Genomic DNA, 8463 nt, shown 5'->3' with positions numbered 1-8463 from the left:
ATGTTTATCAAAAAGCCTCCTGATGCCCTCTGTCCGTGGCCTTTCACCCCCTCTAGAAAGGATTTGTGATTCAAACTGGGATGAAGGGATTCTAAACCCCTCTATCTCATCAGCAAACATACTAATGCATAATCTTTCCTTTTTTTTTTTTTTTTTTTTTTTTTTTTTTTTTTTAAACCAAGCCATTCACATGCATGCAAATGCTGCTCTTTTCAATCACAGCCCATTGCTGCACCGCTTTGAACCACGGCCAGGCTGTCACGTGCGCTCTTTAGAGATGGCTCGCTTTTTAACTTATTTGTTTTTATTCATCAATGTCACACTGCAAAAACTGAAATCTAAGTAAGATGAAATATCTCAAATAAGGGTGACATTTTTTTTGCTTATTTTCTGTCTGATAAGATCATTCTTCTCACTAAGCAGATTTTATGTTAGAGTGTTTTACTTGTTTTAAGTGTTTTGGTCCTAAATGATCTCAGTAAGATAATACAGCTTGTTGCTGATATTTGATGACCTATATTGAGTAAAACATGCTTGAAACTAGAATATCAACTGTTGCAAAGCTGTGTCATCAACACAGGGCCGGCCCGTGGCATAGGCCGTATAGGCAAATGCTAAGGGCGCCGTCCATCAGGGGGCGCCACGCCAGTGCCACAAATGTTGGAGAAAAAAAAAAAAAGTTGGTACTATTATTTCTAAATACAAACAATAATCCCACTTTAATTAAAATGCAAAGTAAAGCCTATTTAATAGAAATATTATTTGTTACAACATTACGCCCCCCTCCCCCCCTCCCCCCGCACGGTGCGCCCCCTCCCTTCCCGTATCATGACTCTTTTTGGACGTCACCACATCAAAAAATCAACACAAGATGTCAAAACGGCCAAAACTGTCAGGTGCCCAGGGAAGAAAAAAGAGAAAAGAAGAGGAGGAGAAACGAGAAAAAGACAGAGGTAGCAGGTAGGTAACGTTAGCCTACATGAAATTATTTGTCTGTTACAGAATGTGATAGTAACCTGGCTTTTTAGCATTAAGCTAATGTTACATGACTCGGCAATTGCTAATCAATATATAGCTAGTTCTGTTTTAACGTCGGGTTAATATTGTGGAGGGGGCTAAATTGTTATGGAAAATAATAATGTAACGTTAGGTAATTACAGTACTCCCACCATACATTCCTCAGGGACATTTGTATTAGATCTTTTAAGCAGGTGTTTTTTGTTTACAATGTTATTGCCTTCTGGTTAACTAATGTTTTCCCTGCAGGTAATAGTCACTTTTCCACCCCTTTATATATTAGGTAGAGTTGTAAGTAAAAAAAAAAGGTCAAAGACAAAGCTATTCAGTTTCTTGTGAGTATATACACTTCAGTGCCGATGTGGGGCGGCGCCACCTAAAATCTTGCCTAGGGCGCCAGATTGGTTAGGACCGGGCCTGCATCAACACTCACAAGTATAAAACTGCTTTTTTAAAGTAATCATTTCTTATTTCAAGCATGAAGAAAAAAAAATCTTGATGCCGAGCGCATATCATTATGTCAAGGAAATGGCACTAGCATTTACGTATTTAAGAATATTTTTTGAGCAAAAAGGTCTCTTTTTCAGTGGCCTAGTGGTTAGAGACCAGGCTTTCTGCTCCGCCGCTCCCAGTCTGTGGAACACTCTCCCTGACCACCTGAGGGCACCACAGACTGTGGATGCTTTTTAAAAAAGGCTTAAAAACCTTTCTTTTTAAAAAAGCCTTTTTTTTTTTTTTAGATATATGCATACTAGTCCTAGCTATTTGGCTGTCCTAGCAGATAATTTTGCTTAGTTCAAGTAAAATACCCCTCATTTTTGTATTTTTTTTTTTCTCGTTTTTGAACACTGACTTTTTGCAGTGCACAGTGTCGTTTTTATGTTGGCACTCGAGAGAAGGCGGGTTTGAACAGAAATGTAATTATCAAATGTGCGTCCGAAGGCGGTTTAGCTTAGCGCGGTGGTTCTCAAACTGTTTTTTCAGCAAGAACCACATCAGGAAAAACATTTGGCTCTTCAAGCACACTGCAAAAACTGAAATCTAAGTAAGATGAAATATCTCAAATAAGGGTGATATTTGCTTATTTTCTGTCTGATAAGATAATTCTTCTCACTAAGCAGATTTTATGTTAGAGTGTTTTACTTGTTTTAAGGGTTTTGGTCCTAAATGATCTCAGTAAGATATTACAGCTTGTAGCTGAGATTTGATGACCTATAATGAGTAAAACATGCTTGAAACTAGAATATCAACTGTTGCAAAGCTGTGTCATCAACACTCACAAGTATAAAACTACTTTTCTTATTTCAAGCATGAAAAAAAATTGTGTCTCATGATTAAAACAGATGACAGCCAAATGTACTTTGCTGTTTTATTTTCAATGAAAAAATAGAAAACACGTACTCATAGTAGTACAGTTGGCACAGTACAGTAAACTGTAATATTTAAACATTTAAAGGCCTACTGAAAGCCACTACTACCGACCACGCAGTCTGATAGTTTGTATATCAATGATGAAATCTTAACATTGCAACACATGCCAATACGGCCGGGTTAGCTTACTAAAGTGCAATTTTAAATTTCGCGCAAAATATCCTGCTGAAAACGTCTCGGTATGATGACGCCTGCGCGTGACGTCACGGATTGTAGAGGACATTTTGGGACAGCGTGGTGGCCAGCTATTAAGTCGTCTGTTTTCATCGCAAAATTCCACATTCCTTGTGGTCTAAATAACATGTAATGGTGGTTCTTTGGTCAAAATGTTGCATAGATGATGTTTTACAGATCATCTTCAAGTCGCTTTCTGAGCGTCGCTTCAGGATGCGCCGTTTGGTGGGCGGTCTTATTTACGTGGCTCACCTTCGGCAGCGTCTTCTCCCCGTCATCTTTGTTGTGGCGGTGTAGCGTGCAAGGACGGGGGTGGAAGAAGTGTCAAAAAGATGGCGCTAACTGTTTTAATGACATTCAGATTTTACTTCAATCAATAACGGAGCAGCATCTCCTCATCCGTGGCTCACTAGTGCAACATCAACGCCGGAAATGTGTCCCGTGAAAAACCGTCCGACCAGGAACCCTCTAATAACTAAAGTTCCGTGGGTGAATTATGTAAACCCACTACAGTTTTTAGCGCTTTGATAGCTGACAGATATAAGTTAGAACTTTACACTACTTTATATTAGAAATGGCAACAGTCTGTGTTTACTAACGGAGCCGAAGCCGACTTTCTTAACATGAAGATATTCTCACTACTTTTCTTTTGTCGAGACTTGAGCACAATGAAAATAACATTTTAGTTAAATGTAAGTTGTGTCTTGGATCAAAGATCCTATCTACTGCCCAAAACAGCAATTCAAATCTGCTGAAACAGCCAAAAAAGCAACATGCTTCGACGAAGCTAGTAAAGAGAGACACACGTCACCTAAGGATTTTAACGGAGGGACTGCTAGCCAGGACAACATTGATAGAGCCTTTGCAGCGTATGTGCGAGAAGACATGCAGGCTATTTCTACAGTGGAATCACCCGCTTTCAGGCAGCTAATTAGCATGATACCGGGCGTCAAACGGCAAATGGCACGAAAACATGTTCCCAAGTTCCTGCACACAGTGGACAGTGAGTACATAAACATGGAAAGCAAGCTAAAAAAGACAATCCAAACTCTGCCTTTGCTCATCATAAATCAGTGCGGGTACACACACTGTCAATTCTCTTATATACTCTTTCATTCTAGACTCCTAGAGTGTTTGATTATCACATCACTCTAAATGTATAGACTATAAAGTTCACAAACATAAAGAGGGATCCTAGTGGGCCAGGCCAATCTTTCCTTTTCTCTAAACTAAAACTGGGGAAATGCGTAGATTGTTCTGGGCTTCACTGAAGACATGATTTTATTTCACAATTCCTTGAGAGAAATAAAGGCCTGGTTAGGCGTGTGTGTAGCAGTATGTGTGCTGTATATTGTGACATGACATATAATCATGTCATGTGTGCCCAGTATTACAGCTATGCTGTGACATGTTGTGACATGCTGTTATTATGCGGTTTGTTACTTGTGTATGTTATGTTGCAGCTATTTAAAGGCCTACTGAAAGCCACTACTACCGACCACGCAGTCTGATGGTTTATATATCAATGATGAAATCTTAACATTGCAACACATGCCAATACGGCCGGGTTAGCTTACTAAAGTGCAATTTCAAATTTCGCGCGAAAACGTCTCGGTATGACGACGCCTGCGCGTGACGTCACGGATTGTAGAGGACATTTTGGGACAGCATGGTGGCCAGCTATTAAGTCGTCTGTTTTCATCGCAAAATTCCACAGTATTCTGGACATCTGTGTTGGTGAATCTTTTGCAATTTGTTCAATGAACAATGGAGACAGCAAAGAAGAAAGCTGTAGGTGGGAAGCGGTGTATTGCGGCCGACTGCAGCAACACAAACACGGCCGGTGTTTCATTGTTTACATTCCCGGAAGATGACAGTCAAGCTTTACCATTGGCCTGTGGAGAACTGGGACAACAGAGACTCTTACCAGGAGGACTTTGAGTTGGATACGCAGACACTGTACCGTGAGTACGCATGCAGCTGCGGCTTCCAAACATTTGATCGCTTGCCCGTACGTGCGTGGCGCTATGTGCATGTCACGTACGTAACTTTGGGGACTTTGGGGAAATATATGTGCTGTATGAACTTTGGGGAGGTGAACGATACTTTGGGCTGTGGGATTGAGTGTGTTGTGCAGGTGTTTTGAGTTGTATTGGTGGGTTATATGGACGGGAGGGGGGAGGTAATTGTTATGCGGGATTAATTTGTGGCATATTAAATATAAGCCTGGTTGTGTTGTGGCTAATAGAGTATATATATGTCTTGTGTTTATTTACTGTTTTAGTCATTCCCAGCTGAATATCAGGTCTCACAGCATCTTCCCTATCTGAATCGTTCCCACTGCCCTCTAGTCCTTCACTCTCACTTTCCTCATCCACGAATCGTTCATCCTCGCTCAAATTAATGGGGAAATCGTCGCTTTCTCGGTCCGAATCGCTCTCGCTGCTGGTGGCCATGATTGTAAACAATGTGCAGATGTGAGGAGCTCCACAACCTGTGACGTCACGCTACTCGTCTGCTACTTCCGGTACAGGCACGGCTTTTTTTTTATCAGCGACCAAAAGTTGCGAACTTTATCGTCGATGTTCTCTACTAAATCCTTTCAGCAAAAATATGGCAATATCGCGAAATGATCAAGTATGACACATAGAATGGACCTGCTATCCCCGTTTTGGCGTTGTTTACTGGCGTCATCTTGCAGTTTACCCGTATCTCTTATGTAGGACTGCCATCTACTGGTCACACTTATCATTACACCGTGTACCAAATAAAATTGCTTCGAGGTCGGTAAGCACAACCAGAATTATAAGGCGCACCGTCGAGTTTTGAGGAAAGGAAAGGATTTTAAGTGCAGTCCGAAAAATACGGTATGTTTAATTATTTTTGGCCATTATACTTTACACACAGTTTGAACAGTCGCACTGTGTTTGAATATAGGAAAACAAAACACTGTACTTTCACAATCAAGTGATTCTAGTGGTACGCGTACCACAGTTTGAGAATCACAGGCTTTGCATATTTTGGCTGCTCCATGCTTTAGAAGGATATACAGTAGTCATTCTGCACTTGTAATCTCCTTTTATATCAACTATTAGTTGCATAAATAGAGTAGAAAATATCTCCCCAAATTCATATTAGTCATAAAGTCATAAAAATTTAAATGAGCGTATTCAAAGTGTTTTGCCCCAAATCCAGCTGTGATAATGGAACCCAGACAGCTTAAACGGTTTTTGGATTTTAGTAAGCACTATTTTTGTTTGTTGTTGTTTTGTGTGTTTGATTTTGTGCCTTTTTGAAAAGGAGCGGATCTTTAGGAGCCGTTCTTTTTAAAGAGCCATTCAAAAGACTGGATCGGGATAATCATTCTATCTTTGCGATAACAGTTTTTAAAAAACGAATTTTAAACAATGAAATTATCGCTGCTGCTGTTTGTAAGATACGATGTGGATAGGGATGTAACGGTATACGGTATAATGATGTCTTTGTAGCATATTCAACTGAATATGGGTTGAAAAGGATTTGCAAATCATTGTATTCCGTTTATATTTACATCTAACACAATTTCCCAACTCATATGGAAACGGGGTTTGTACATAGAATCAACAATACTTGCAACAGAGGGCAGCCTTCTGCTGTATTAGCGCTAGTCAGCCATCCATCGCCCTTAAGGGATTCAAGCGTTGGATGGGAGGGAGGGGTATGTGTGTGTGGCGTATATTTATCGTGGATGCATGTGTGTGTGTGTAAGCCTGCAGCGTGTCTCTGTTTCGCGGCCTTCGTGTAATTGCAGCCGCCAGTCAGTCCAAAGTCAACAACAACAGGTGTGTGTCCATGAGAGACAAGAAGGGAGTTTGTTGTGTCTTCGCCGCACTGTCCTTCGGGAGAGTCTCGAAGCCTGATAAACATTTTTTTTTTTGCAAATAATCATTAACTTTAGAATTTGATGCCAGCAACACGTGACAAAGAAGTTGGGAAAGGTGGCAATAAATACTGATAAAGTTGAGGAATGCTCATCAAACACTTATTTGGAACATCCCACAGGTGAACAGGCAAATTGGGAACAGGTGGGTGCCATGATTGGGTATAAAAGTAGATTCCATGAAATGCTCAGTCATTCACAAACAAGGATGGGGCGAGCAAATTGTTGAACAGTTTAAGAAAAACCTTTCTCAACCAGCTATTGCAAGGAATTTAGGGATTTCACCATCTATGGTCCGTAATATCATCAAAGGGTTCAGAGAATCTGGAGAAATCACTGCACGTAAGCAGCTAAGCCCGTGACCTTCGATCCCTCAGGCTGTACTGCATCAACAAACGACATCAGTGTGTAAATGATATCACCACATGGGCTCAGGTACACTTCAGAAACCCACTGTCAGTAACTACAGTTGGTCGCTACATCTGTAAGTGCAAGTTAAAACTCTCCTATGCAAGGCAAAAACCGTTTATCAACAACACCCAGAAACGTCTGCTTCGCTGGGCCTGAGCTCATCTAAGATAGACTGATACAAAGTGGAAAAGTGTTCTGTGGTCTGACGAGTCCACATTTCGAATTGTTTTTGGAAACTGTGGACATCGTGTCCTCCGGACCAAAGAGGAAAAGAACCATCCGGATTGTTATAGGCGCAAAGTTGAAAAGCCAGCATGTGTGATGGTATGGGGGTGTATTAGTGCCCAAGACATGGGTAACTTACACATCTGTGAAGGCGCCATTAATGCTGAAACTAGGTACATACAGGTTTTGGAGCAACATATGTTGCCATTCAAGCAACGTTACCATGGACGCCCCTGCTTATTTCAGCAAGACAATGCTAAGCCACGTGTTACATCAACGTAATAAAAGAGTGCGGGTACTAGACTGGCCTGCCTGTAGTCCAGACCTGTCTCCCATTGAAAATGTGTGGCACATTATGAAGCCTAAAATACCAAAACAAAGACCCGTCTCCTTGTAATGTTTGTCTGATCTTGAATGGGAATGAAAATCTAATTTCCCCTTGGGGATTAGTAAAGTACAAAGGCCGTTTCCATATGAGTTGGAAAATTGTGTTAGATGTAAATATAAACGGAATACAATGATTTGCAAATAATGTTCAACTCATATTCAGTTGAATATGCTACAAAGACAACATATTTGATGTTCAAACTCATAAACTTTTTTTTTTGCAAATAATAATTAACTTAGAATTTCATGGCTGCAACACGTGCCAAAGTAGTTCACCACTGTGTTACATGGCCTTTCCTTTTAACAACACTCAGTAAACGTTTGGGAACTGAGGAGACACATTTTTTAAGCTTCTCAAGTGGAATTCTTTCTCATTCTTGCTTGATGTACAGCTTAAGTTGTTCAACAGTCCGGGGGTCTCCGTTGTGGTATTTTAGGTTTCATAATGCGCCACACATTTTCAATGGGAGACAGGTCTGGACTACAGGCAGGCCAGTCTAGTACACGCTCTCTTTTACTATGAAGCCACGTTGATGTAACACGTGGCTTGGCATTGTCTTGCTTAAATAAGCAGGGGCGTCCATGGTAATGTTGCTTGGATGGCAACATATGTTGCTCCAAAACCTGTATGTACCTTTCAGCATTAATGGCGCCTTCACAGATGTGTAAGTTACCCATGTCTTGGGCACTAATTTACCCCCATACCATCACAGATGCTGGCTTTTCAACTTTGCGCCTATAACAATCTGGATGGTTCTTTTCCTCTTTGGTCCAAAAACAATTTGAAATGTGGACTCGTCAGACCACAGAACACTTTTCCACTTTGTATCAGTCCATCTTAGATGAGCTCAGGCCCAGCGAAGCCGACGGCGTTTCTGGGTGTTGTTGATAAACGGCTT

This window comes from Nerophis lumbriciformis, linkage group LG33 (assembly GCF_033978685.3).
Source record: "Nerophis lumbriciformis linkage group LG33, RoL_Nlum_v2.1, whole genome shotgun sequence".
Classification (NCBI taxonomy): domain Eukaryota; kingdom Metazoa; phylum Chordata; class Actinopteri; order Syngnathiformes; family Syngnathidae; genus Nerophis; species Nerophis lumbriciformis.
The sequence above is the reverse complement of the archived record's forward strand: the minus strand, read 5'-3'. Positions refer to the sequence as shown.